Genomic DNA, 12761 nt, shown 5'->3' on the forward strand with positions numbered 1-12761 from the left:
GCCACAGCACTCACTCACTCTAGCCTGGGCAACAAAGTGAGACTCTGTTTCAAAAAAAAAACAAAAGGTAGATAAGGGCAGACTTAAACTCTGAGGATTATTGTGAGGGTTTCGAAAGACCAGTGTTTTCAAAGTGCCTTGTGTCATGTCACATTTACATAGTACCCTGGCACGCGCTGTTTCGGGACGCCTTAATGGGCTTTAGTTCATTCATAGACCTCTTGGAACTGTACACAAAGCTATATGTAAGTGGATGGAAGAGGAGAGGGAAAAATGTCTCTAAGGAGAAGGCCCCTAAATTCTCTAGGCGCCCTATGACCCTCAGGAGGTCAAAAGTCGCTGCTGTCCACCAGCGCCTGGCGACAGAAACATCCTGTACCTGAGCCGCCTAGCGTGGCCAGAGACTGGAGACCTGAATGTTTCATCGTGTTTAATTCAAATAAAAGTGCAGCCTTAGGTGATCTCGTTTGAGCCTCCAATAAGAGAAGGCATTACGCAGGTGAGACACCTGAGTCCCAGAGGAAATGAGTGGCATTCTCGCGAGACGAAGCACAGGGATTCAGATTGGGAGGTGCATCCGTCTCACCTGTGTGCTGCACAAGGTAGCACTAGTAGGGGGGGGGCAGGGAAGGGGAAGAACCTAACGCCAGGTATGTTAATGAGCAGGGGTTCACTTGGGGGCACTTGCAGAAACTTCTGGAAGATGGGGATCAGAGTTGGCCCCCCACACAGAGAGGAAGCTGGGGTCTTTGTGCTCCAACGCTGTCTGCTACGAACATCACAACGAAAGGGCAGCCAGCGAGAGAGTCCAACCACCTAGCACGTGGCCAAGAACTCACAGAGAAAGGGTACGTTATTTGTGACACACTGAAGTTACTTGACGGTATATATCCTTTATTTCTAATAATCCATGCTTCAGAAATACACAGGCACACAACCGATGTGATTTTTGCAGCATTGTTTACAACCAACGAAAAATGAGAGCAACCCCAATGCCCATGAACTGGGGATTTGCAAAATAAGCCAAGGCACAGCCGTCTGTTATGGGACACTCAGAAGGGGTTTAAATGTACTGTTATGGGAAGGTGCCCGTGATATATTGTTACGTGAAAAAAAGCAAGATGCAAGGAAATAGGGTTAGCGTTATCTAATGTTTTCTATTTTAAAAACACATAAAGATAAGGAAAGCTACTCACTAAACTGCAGCCAGCGATTTCCTCTGGGGAGTGAGACTGTAGGGTAAGGGCTAGAGAAAATTTTTACTTTCTTCTGTATATACTTTGCATTTTTTGCAATGGGTCCATATTATTTTCGTCATAAAACTAAAGCAAAATTATATATGTGATAAAAGTTCAACATCATGAGAGGGCAAGATGGTAGCTGAGCAGGTATTAGGAAGAGATGACACCAAGGGCTAGCCGGACTCACCCAAGAGGTGGGCAGGAGCCCCTTATATCTACCTGCTCAACCAACAGCTGGTTGGAAGGTCACCGTGTCATTTGTGGGCCCAGCCGATCATGGCTGTATGAGACACGAACAAACCTCAGCCTTCACCTCCCTGGTTCCAGGTTCCCATCAAGTCTCAGCCTTGAATTGCCTTTTCTACATTGGCTTCTGTTTCTTGGCTCTATGGGTTTGATCTTTTCCACTGGGTCGCACTGCAAACCCATATCCTGAGAGTGCAACTACATCCATCCATCCCTAGGCGGCAGTATGGTGCTGTGTTCGAAAGCATTCGTGCTAGAGCCACACTGCCTGGGTTTGAATCCCGAGAGTCCCACTAACTAGTTGTGTGGCCTGTAAGCAAGTTGCTTAACCTCTCTGAGCCACGGTTTCCTTATCTGTAAAATAGTAATAATATTGATACAACCTGTATTATAGTGTTCTTGTGAGGATTAAATAAAACAAAAACACGGTGAAGTGTTCAGAATGGAGTGCCTGGTACCCGGCAATGGCTCAATAAATACGAGTTACTATCATAATCGCTCATTTATTAAGCGCCTGCTGCATACCAGGAACTTTTCATCTACTATTCGTAATTTTTTCGACTTCTTCACAAAGTAGGTATTACTATTCCTGTCTTGTAGGTAAGAAAAAATATATATGTCTTTAAAATATATATATGTGTGTGTGTAAAGCTCATAGAGAGTGAGTGATCTTAAGACTTTTTTTTTTTAGCACTTACTAAAAGAGGCAATATGTATTTTTCAAAAATGACCGCAGAAATATTTCTGGTGCCACATTCTCTTCCAAAACCCTTGGCATTCTCCCATCGAGGGATGAAGCTACTTCCCCTCCCTCTGAACCTGGGCAGGCCTTTGTGCCCGACTCAATGAATTGAATGTTGCAGAAGGAAGGTAGTCAATTGATGACGATGCATTTTACATCATCATCACTATTGTGGGTTTTTTTTCTTTCAGTGTATTATGGGGGTACACGTGTTAAGGTTACATATATTGCCCATGTCCCCCCTCCCCCCTTGAGTAAGAGCTCCAAGCATGTCCATCCCCCAAACGTTGCACATCTTACTCATTGTGGTTGTATATACCCATCCCCTCCTCCCTCCTCCCACCCTCCCGACACCCCATAAATGTTACTCCTATATGTCCACTTAGGTGTTGATCCGTTAATACCAATTTGCTGGTGAGTACATGTGGTGCTGGTTTTTCCATTCTTGAGATACTTCACTTAGTAGAATGGGTTCCAGCTCTATCCAGGAAAATGCAAGAGGTGCTATGTCACCATTGTTTCTTAAAGCTAAGTAGAACTCCATGGTATACATAGACCACATTTTATTAATCCACTCATATATTGATGGGCACTTGGGTTGCAATTGTGAATTGTGCTGCTATAAACATTCGGGTGCAGGTGCTGTTGTGTTTTTTATTGTATACAATTGTAAAGTCAGATGTACTTTGGTTTTACGTCTTCCTACCTTCTTTCACACTGTTTCTTCCACTTGGTTTGGCCTCTCCTTCCCATCTATAGGGAATCCATTTTGCAATTATAAAGAGTCCCGGCTTCTGAATCAGAACTGGGTTCAAATCCTACCACCTCTTCTACTTCCGAGCTCTTTAAGCTGGGTCAAATCACTTACCTCTCTTCATATCCATAAAAATGGGTATATGAATGGTCCATGATACACAAGATTGATGTGATTTGATTAAATTCAAGTACTTGATAACTGCTAGTGAATCCTCTCATGATGTTTTTACTTGGGAAGCCGTTCGGTGGTGATGCTTGGGGTTGTGGTCAAGGTTCAGTGGAGGGCGTGGGTTGGAGGCAACGTTTCTGTTTGAATTTTCCCATCACAAGCTCAATCTGGGTTCGTCAGCATGTATATCAGGGTCTCGGCATAAGCTACCAGTTATCCCCAGAGATGGAGGAATTCCCATAAAACCTTAGGCTTCCAAACAAACATCTTCCCACACTCAACACATCTCATTCCCACAATCTTGGGCCTCTCCAAGGAATACATGGGTGCAAGGCAGGGCGTGAGTGAGTCCCATTGTGGAGGGACACTTTGCAAGAAGCTCCACGCTAGTCTCTTATTTAGGAACATAAGTCTTAATAAAGCGAAATGTCTAAGTCTGTGTAATCCATGTTGGGGACTCACCTTTGGGGATCAGGGTTCTGAAGGATGCTAAATAATTTTCATTCTTCCCAGCCTCATCTCGGGGAGGTGTTACTTATCAAAAGCATGTGGGTTCTGCAGCCAGAGAGACCTGAGTAGGAATTCTGGCTTCTCCACTTACTTGTAGTGTGATCTTGGTCCTTGAATTCATACTTCTACATCTATAAGATAGGAATATCACCTTACATAGCTGCTGTTTCAAAACCTAAATTAGACAATATCTTTGCCCAGCGATTTGACATCTGTGTTCCAGGTATCTCTAACTTTGGGGCAAACTACCTTAGAAATGAGTGGCTTAAAACAGCAATGACATTTGTTTTATTCATAGATAAGCAATCTGGGCAGGGCTCAGTGAAGACAGCTCCAACTGGCATCGGCCAGGGTGGCTTAAAAATTGGGGTGCGGGATCACAAGACGACTCACTCATTCACAAGTCTGTGGTTGATGCTGGCTGTTGGCTGGTGCCCCAGCTGAGGCCATTGGCCAGAACACCTACATGTGGCCTCTCCACGTAGCTTGAGCTGCCTTGCAGCATGGCAACTGGACTTCCAGGGTGAGTGTCCCAAGTGAAAGAAAGCTCAGATGGAAGACGCATCACTGCTTATGGCCTAGACTCAGAAACCCCGGAAAGATGGCCAGGCGCGGTGGCTCGCACCTGTAATCCTAGCACTCTGGGAGGCCGAGGCGGGAGGATTGCTCGAGGTCAGGAGTTCAAAACCAGCCTGAGCAAGAGCGAGACCCCGGCTCTACTATAAATAGAAAGAAATTAAGTGGCCAACTAATATATAGAGAAAAAAATCAGCCGGGCATGGTGGTGCATGCCTGTAGTCCCAGCTACTCGGGAGGCTGAGGCAGGAGGATCGCTTGAGCCCAGGAGTTTGAGGTTGCTGTGAGCTAGGCTGGCGCCACGGCACTCACTCTAGCCTGGGCAACAAAGTGAGACTCTGTCTTGAAAAAGAAAAAAAAAGAAAGAAAGAAACCCCAGAAAGAGTCCATCCCATGAAAGTTTGCAGAGGGGATGATGTTTGAGTCTTGAAGACGATGTCAAAATGTTAACCATATAAAAGGCCATTATTATTAACATGATTATATTGTTGGCCATAACTATTAATATTATTTATGTATCTACATTGGTGAGGACCAATGGTTGTAAGTGACAGAACCCCAACTCAAACTAGCTCAAGAAAAAAAAAATGAGATCCACGGGTTCATGTACATAGGAAGAGAAAAAGTGGGCACAGAGATTCAAATAATATTGGCAGATCTCAGATCAAATCTTAACTGCCTCTGGCTCTCCTCTCTCTGCAGGAGCCTCACTGCAACGAAATGTTCTGGGCTTTTCCTGAGTATAGCATGGCCCCAGTCTGCTTCAGGCTGACACAGGTAAGAGGCTCCCAAAAGTTAAGAGAAAAAAAAAAAGACTTTTTTCTTTCAGCATCTAAAGACACAGTGTCAGGAAATGATGTGATTGGTTAGGCTTGGGTTTTGTGGCCCTCCCTGAGCCAATCACTGAGGCCAGGATATGGGAAGCGGTGATCGGCCAGGTCTGGGTCCCACGGCCCCACACAGAGCCAATCAAGCTGTCTCCTCCCAGAGCTGGTGTTTTGTCAGGGCTCAGAAAGCGTTCGGTCAATAGTAAACGTTCACCAAATGTTGGTCATCGTTTCACCTCTTTTCACTCCCCGGGGACATCTCAAACTCCTTGGTTGCCGAGACCGGGGCTCGTGTCCCTCTGTCAGTAGCAAAACAGCCCCTTGTGCAGCACCACCACGTCCGCTGCCTCAGGAGAAGCTGGCAATAGCTGTATGGTTTCTTGTCCCCATTTTAGAGATGAGGAAACTGAGGCTCAGCCTCAGGGCCGAGAGCAGAAGTTGCAAACCAAAACAAGGAGCTTTTGAAAGAATGCCCTTGACAGAGGGGGAAAGAGCCCCAGAAGGGCAGAGGGGCCTGCTCCTAGCCACCTCTTGCCGATATCAGAGCCAGGACCCCCACACCCGGGCCCCACATTCTCAGTCCCGGCCTCCCGCTCCCACCTGGACACGAAATCCCGGTGTACTGACCGGGTCACGGAGATAGAGGGCGGCAGAGGGAGGATTAGGATTTAGGGTCGTCAGTCCCTGGGTCCCCTATTCTAAAATCTCTACCTCGCACTTCCTCGGGCTCCTGTTAAATTTACCAAAGGGTTTCCAGGATGCACTTTGTGCCGGGTGAGGAGGAGCACGCAGCCGTGGGAAGGTGCACGCTTGAGCACCGGTGAGAACTGGCATTGAACTTGAGCTCTGCCGCTAGTAAGCCACGCGACCTCGGGCTTCCTCTGGCCACGTCTTCTGGCGTGGACAAGGCTTGGACGGACAGTGCATGCCACTCTCAGTGGAGGGCCTTTGAAAACACTTAGATAATGAGCGTTGTGTTTGCTGGTGCGCTTGTTACCTAAAAGGTGTGCATTTTAACAGCCGGCCCCTGGCAAAGGGGGCTGACCACCTGGGCGATGAGCGAGCATCGCCACCAGGGGGCAGCAGAGCTCCAGCAGAGTCCCTGCGGCCCCGCTGCTCCTACCCCAGTCCCGGGCCCAGCCCCTTTGGGGACCTCAGGAATCCAACCGGCCTAGGTTTGGTCATAGAAGGAAATTGCAGGCGCCTCCTGCTTTAAGCAAAGCCAAATGTTTAAGGGCCCCAGACTTCTGGGATTAGGATAAAGCTGGCTGCGTGACTTTGAATAAGTCATTAACCTCTCTCCTAAGCCTTCCTCTCTCCTCATCTTTAAAATGTGGGTGATGACAGTACCTACCCCACCCAGAGAGCGGTGGTGTAAAAATTAACTGGGATCCTGTAAAGGAAAAGCCCCGTGGACAAAGAGTAAGGATCCCAAAACAACAAATAGTCGATAAAAGCAATCAAGCACACAACGAGGTTTTTGGCTAAAAAGTTTTGAAACTTAAGGGGGAAAGTCCTTGTTTTACTGAATAACTTGTTGGAAGATGGAAGCAAAGGTTTACGCACAAGGATGTTCACTGTGGTGTTGTTTATAATAGTGGGGAAGTTGGAAACGTTAAAAGTGCAACAAGAGGGCAAAACCCAACCAAAGGGAATTAATTAATAGTTAAATAAGCTAAAGGGTGTTCATATTAAGGAATGCCAAGAAACCTTTGAATCTGATGTGGATAGCCTTGGCATTGATGCGAAGAGACAGCAAGGATATATATTATTGAATAAAAAATAAGTGCTACAAGCCCACAAGTACAGTATAATCCCACGCATACAAAGTGACCTCTGTGTGTATGTTTTTGTGCGTGTGTTGCATGCAGGAGTATGCAAGTTCTTGTGGAGTCGTTTAGGAGGTGCATTGTTATAAACAGTGGTTACCCTTAAGTGGTAGGATTTGGAGGTCACTTTTAGCTTTTTACTTTTAAAAAATCTAATTTGACAGAGAAGTTGCAGGCATAGTATTATGAACTCTCATACTTTCTACAGTCAGATTCAGTACTATCGTCATTTTGATACATTTGTTTCACCTATCTCTGTACCTACACCTATGCTTACCAAAGCTATCTATGTACATGTTATGAGTATTGTTATTTTTGTAGAACCAAGTGAAAGTAAGTCGCAAACATCAAGAGGCTTTGCCTTTTAGTTCTTTTTTTTTTTTTTTTGAGACAGAGTCTCACTCTGTTGCCTGGGCTAGAGTGAGTGCCATGGCGTCAGCCTAGCTCACATCAACCTCAAACTCCTGGGCTCAAGTGATCCTCCTGCCTCAGCCTCCCAAGTAGCTGGGACTACAGGCATGCGCCACCATGCCCAGCTAATTTTTTCTATATATATTAGTTGGCCAATTAATTTCTTTCTATTTATAGTAGAGACGGGGTCTCGCTCTTGCTCAGGCTGGTTTTGAACTCCTGACCTCAAGCAATCCTCCTGCCTCGGCCTCCCAGAGTGCTAGGATTACAGGCCTGAGCCACCTCGCCCGGCCTGCCCCTTAGTTCTTCAACACACGTTTCCTAAGAGCAAGAACATTCTCTCACGTAATCACAGCAGTTATTTTTATTATCTAATATGCATGCAAATGTCACCAATAATATATCTCTATATACTACATAGATACACACATATGCACACACACATATACGCATATATAGATTCCTGATATATATTATAGGGGTCATTTTTATTTTCCTCTTACACTCTCAAGACACTTTTCTATTGAAAAGTACTTTTAAAATACTTTTTTATACTGTTTAGAATTCTATGGTATTTTTCTTCCTGAGGACATGAATGAACATCATCTTCACAGTTAGAAAGGACCATAAAGGTATTTCCATTTGAGCAAAATCACAAAATACAAGTCAGAGACCTGGTGAGTTGTCTACTGTTGGAAAAATTGTGAGTCAAAGGCAACCACCGGGCTCTGCCCCGAGGCTCCCATCAACGCTCAGAAGAGCCACTCCTCTGTCTTTCTTCTGTCACCTGGGAGGGCCCAAGGGGATCTCCACCAGGAAGATTCTTCCTGGTGGTGTCTCTGGAGAAGCCAGAATGTCATCCCCCTCACTCAGATAGGCATCAAAGACTGGGAACCTCTATATTCCTGTCTCCTTGCATCTCTGCTCAGGTCAAAGGAAAAGCCCTCCGGCAATTCAAGATTATGGACTAGAAGTCTTTCCCTTTCTCCTTTTTTTTTTTTTTTTTTTTTAAACAATGTACCTTTTTGGGGAGAGATCCAGATAGGCTGTGGAAGAAAACTCCCAGTACCTCCAAATCTTACCCAAGAATAAAGGCTCCGTGATGGCTTTGGATGACAGTGTGTCACTGTGTCCGAAAGTGGAATATATGCAAAACCTATGACCGAGCAACTCCACTCAGGAGCCCGAGCTCCAAAGCAACAGAGATAGAGCCAAGAATGTTGTTCACACATCATGTGCATGATAGCTCCAAACCAGAAACAGCCCAAAGGCCCCTCCATAGTAGAATGCAGAGAGAGAGTGACACACCCACGCAATGAAATACGCTCAGTGATGAAAACAGAGGAAGCTCGGATGGATCTCACAAGTGGGATGTTGAGGGGAAGAAGCCAGACCCCCACAACACAGAGGGCATGATTACGTTTACATCAAGTTCAAAAGCAAAACAGGCCAAATTGAACTCTATTGCTTAGGGGTCCTTACATGGGGATAAAACTATAAAGAAAAGTAAGAAAATGACTACCCCCAAAGCCAGGGCAGTGGTTACTTGTGGGGAGGAGAAATGGTGCCTAGGGAATTTGGGGGCTGCTGCTCTGCATGCTGAGAACATTGATGTTCATTTTATAAGTGTTGGTTAAAACACGATTGTTTCACAAAACAAAAACAAAAATGTTATAAAAGGGCTACAGTAGCCCGTGGATAATGGTTCTTGCAGCACCAAGAGAAGAACACTTAACATATGGACTTTTGCTCCAACTGCCCAGCTATAAGGGACAGAGAGAGTTCTTTTAAGTGAATGCAATGAACAATTATTGAGAATGTGTCCTGCGCCAGGCCCGCAGCTAAGTGCTGAAGCTCCACTACTGAGAAAGATACAATTTCTATCCTTGAGGAGCTTAAAATCTAGAGGAGAGACAAGTCAACAGGCAGGTGTCACAATAACACGTGGTAACTCCTACATGATGGGAACAAGCTCAAAGATCTGGAACTTACCTGAGTGAGAACAAAAGGGCAAGATTAATCCAGGGACAGAGAATGTGGAGCATGTTCCCGAAGGTGAGAATAGAATATACAAAGGCCCAGGACAAGGGATGCATGCCAGGAAGGGCATTCGATAGGGCTAGACCAGGCAGTGTGGGCTGTGCGAAGGAGTGAGATGAGAGATGAGAGCACAGAAGGGAGAGTCCAGGAGGAGAAGCACCCTGAGAGCCATGTTAAGAAGTTAGTACAAAGTCAATGGGGAGCCATTGAAGGATTTAGAGTGAGGGAATGCCAGATTGCTTTAGAAGGTGCAAGAGGGAGCAGTTACAGGTTGTTGGGGGTGACTCAGATGAGAGATGGAAGTAGACACAGAGGCAAAGGACACAGAAAATAACAAACAATGCCAGTTCTGAACATAATTCTGATTCAGCAGTGGGGACAGGTTGAGAATATATTTATGGACTACCAAGTGCCGATCCACAGTCCACACTTTGAGTAGCAGCAAGGTTCTAAGTGACATCAGGCCAGGCTATCTATCAGGCCAGGCATCCTGAATACAGGCATAGTAAGACCAAATTCAGTTCCTACCTTGGCTGCATCCTTTATCAGTCCTCGGCCTTGGTTAAGTGTTAGTACCACACTCAGCCTCAATTTTCTCATCTGTCAAATGGGTTAACTATTACAAACCTCTTGGGGGGGGTGCTGTGAAGGGGGAAACACAGCCATTAGCACCTGTAAAATGGGAGCTCTGATACCTGTTTCACCTGCTCTCAGTGCCTCCAATCCCTGGCTGCTTCTGGGTCAGTTTCCCGTGAGCCAAATAATTAGGAAAACAAACCATCATCAAGTCAACCTGAAATACAAGAAACGAATTCCTTTGAGGTGGCTGGCTATTTGGGGATTCTCTGCAGTGCTATTATTGGGGGGCGGTGTTGTCATGAGGTCTCCAGGTTTAGTAGAGTCAGCTCTGAGCTTGGAGCCACACAAGCTGTCTGCATGGGCCACTAGGCTTCTCAAGGTCCCCCCTGGGGCGCTCCGCGAACTGTCCGTCCTTGTTGCAGAGGACTGAACACCAGGACAAGAGGGAGCGTGTGCTCTGACAACCCTCCCACCCAGAATTGTTTTCAAATAACATTCATTAGCTTTGATCTTCTTTTCATGTGAAAAAGCAAAAGAAGACATGTTTGGTGAAAACAATATGATAATCGCTAGCATCTGCGGAGCCACTATTAACTGCTTTGTTTCACTTCCTTTATCTCTTCTAATCATTCCAAATCCTTAGGAGGAAGTCCCTGCTACAGGTCATCTCATTTCACAGGTGAACAAAGCAAAGCTCAGAAGATGACCTTGCTCGCCCAAGGTCACAGGGCTAGGGAGCAGCGGAGCCGGGGTACGATGCCGGTTCTCTTCCAGAACCAGTACAGGCGCCACTAACGGGTGGCCTGAGAACTTCTCAAAGGCACAAAAGAAAAATTCACCCTACCCAGGGACAAGCCCTGTTGACATTTCACTGTATTTTCCCCAGTGTCTCTGGTAGTCACTTTTTTTTTTTTTCTCCTAATGCTTCCATGTGGATCTGGTAGTCACTTTTTAAAAATTCCTTTGGAAGCATACTGTGTATGTTCAGCCTTATTGAATATTATTTTTTATGTTATAAAAGTAGCACATTTTTATTGGTTGTTTTTGTTTGTTTCCAATTCAAAGAATACACAAATATATGCAGGTGAAAGAGAAAACTCACTTCTCATCTCTCTGCCTAAATGTCTTCCCTGGGTATTCAACCTGTATCTTCCTTTCAATCTGACAAATAGGTATTTACACCTGTTTTTGTGCCAAGCCTGGGCTTGGCTTTGGAATCAAAGATGGATAAGAAAAGATTGAAACAACAGAGCCCTTGCCTTTAACCACCTTTCCTCGGCCCAGCCAAGACAGGGAGGGTGTAGCCAAGGCCACCAAATGACCTTAAACCCAGAGAGATGAAAAGGATACAATAGAAAGCACGTGCATTGTAGTCTTACGGGGAGGAGGGAACCAGAGATTCAGAGTTTCAGAAAAGGTGAAAGGTAGGTAAGGTTTTGACAGGAATGAGAAAGAAATTCATTAACCAACTCAAGATTAAATCAATTATTTGAAGCATTCCAGCAGAATCTGCTTGGGTCCTTCCCTGCAGTTTGGGAATGAATGAGAGGTTAGCATAGAACAGTGGTTCTCATTTTTTGTGGGTGAGGATTTTTGCCCACCCACCCCCCCCCCAGGGGCATTTGCAATGTCTGGAGACATTTTTTATTGTCACCAATGCGGGTGATGTTATTACTGACATCTAACAAGTAGAGGCTAAGGATGCTGTTAACACTCTACAATGCACAGGACAGCCCCAAAGCACAGAATTATCTGATACAAAATGCCAATATCAAGCCGGGTGTGGTGGCTCATGCCTGTAATCCCAGCATTCTGGGAGGCCTAGGCTGGAGGATCACTTGAGGTCAGGAGTTTGAGAGCAGCCTGAGCAAGAGTGAGACCCCGTCTCTACTAAAAACAGTAAAAAATAGCTGGGTGTGGTGGTCCACATCTGTGGTCCCAGCTTCTCAGGAGGCTGAGGCAGGAGGATCACTTGAGGCCAGGAGTTTGAGGTTGCTGTGAGCTAGGCTGATGCCACTGCACTCTAGCTTGGGTGACAGAGTGAGACTCTGTATGAAAAAACAAAAAAATAAACAAAAAACCCCAAAATGCCAATGTCACAGAGACTGAGAAATCTTGGCCTCAATAGATAAGTTAGGAGGTGAGGTGCTCTCGAAAACAGAATTCCGGGATGACACCCTAGATAAGCCACTTCCTAGTGAAGCCACTTTCCCACTTTCCCACCTTCACCTCTCTAAGCCTCAGTTTCCTTCCCTGTATAATGGGGAGATATAATCGTAGTACCCACCTCATTGGTCTGCGAAGAGGGTAAATTAAACAAAGAAGTACTTATACAGAGCCTGGCACATAGTGGATCCTCGATAAATGTTAGATGTTAAAAAAAAGGGGGAAGTGATGGGAAGACTACAGAGATAGAGACAGTGTCCTTGAATGTCACAGAGAAGAGTCTAGACTTCTGTTCTCGTTGTAGGCTGAAGCCTTAGAGCTGTTTGAACATTTGGGAAATCTGAAGTTCAAGATAATTCACTTCGTTAAAAAAGAATCCCTTGTGGGATGGACACGCTTGAAGCGCTAACTCGGGTGGGGCAAAGGGAATATATGTAACCTAAACATTTGTACCCCCGTAACATGCTGAAATTGAAAAAAAAGTTTTTTAATTAAAAAATAAAAAACAATCCCTTTAAACACACATACAACTGTTAACCCTAGGAAACTGGAGTATGGGCATGAAAGGTGGGAGGATGTGAGGATCTTTAATTTTTTTTTTAACAAGATAAATATAACTTTTGGAATGAAGGTATATAATTTGTGCTTCTTACAGCATAATTTTCTTTA

Source organism: Microcebus murinus, chromosome 22 (genome assembly GCF_040939455.1).
Source record: "Microcebus murinus isolate Inina chromosome 22, M.murinus_Inina_mat1.0, whole genome shotgun sequence".
In the NCBI taxonomy this organism is placed as follows: Eukaryota; Metazoa; Chordata; class Mammalia; order Primates; family Cheirogaleidae; genus Microcebus; species Microcebus murinus.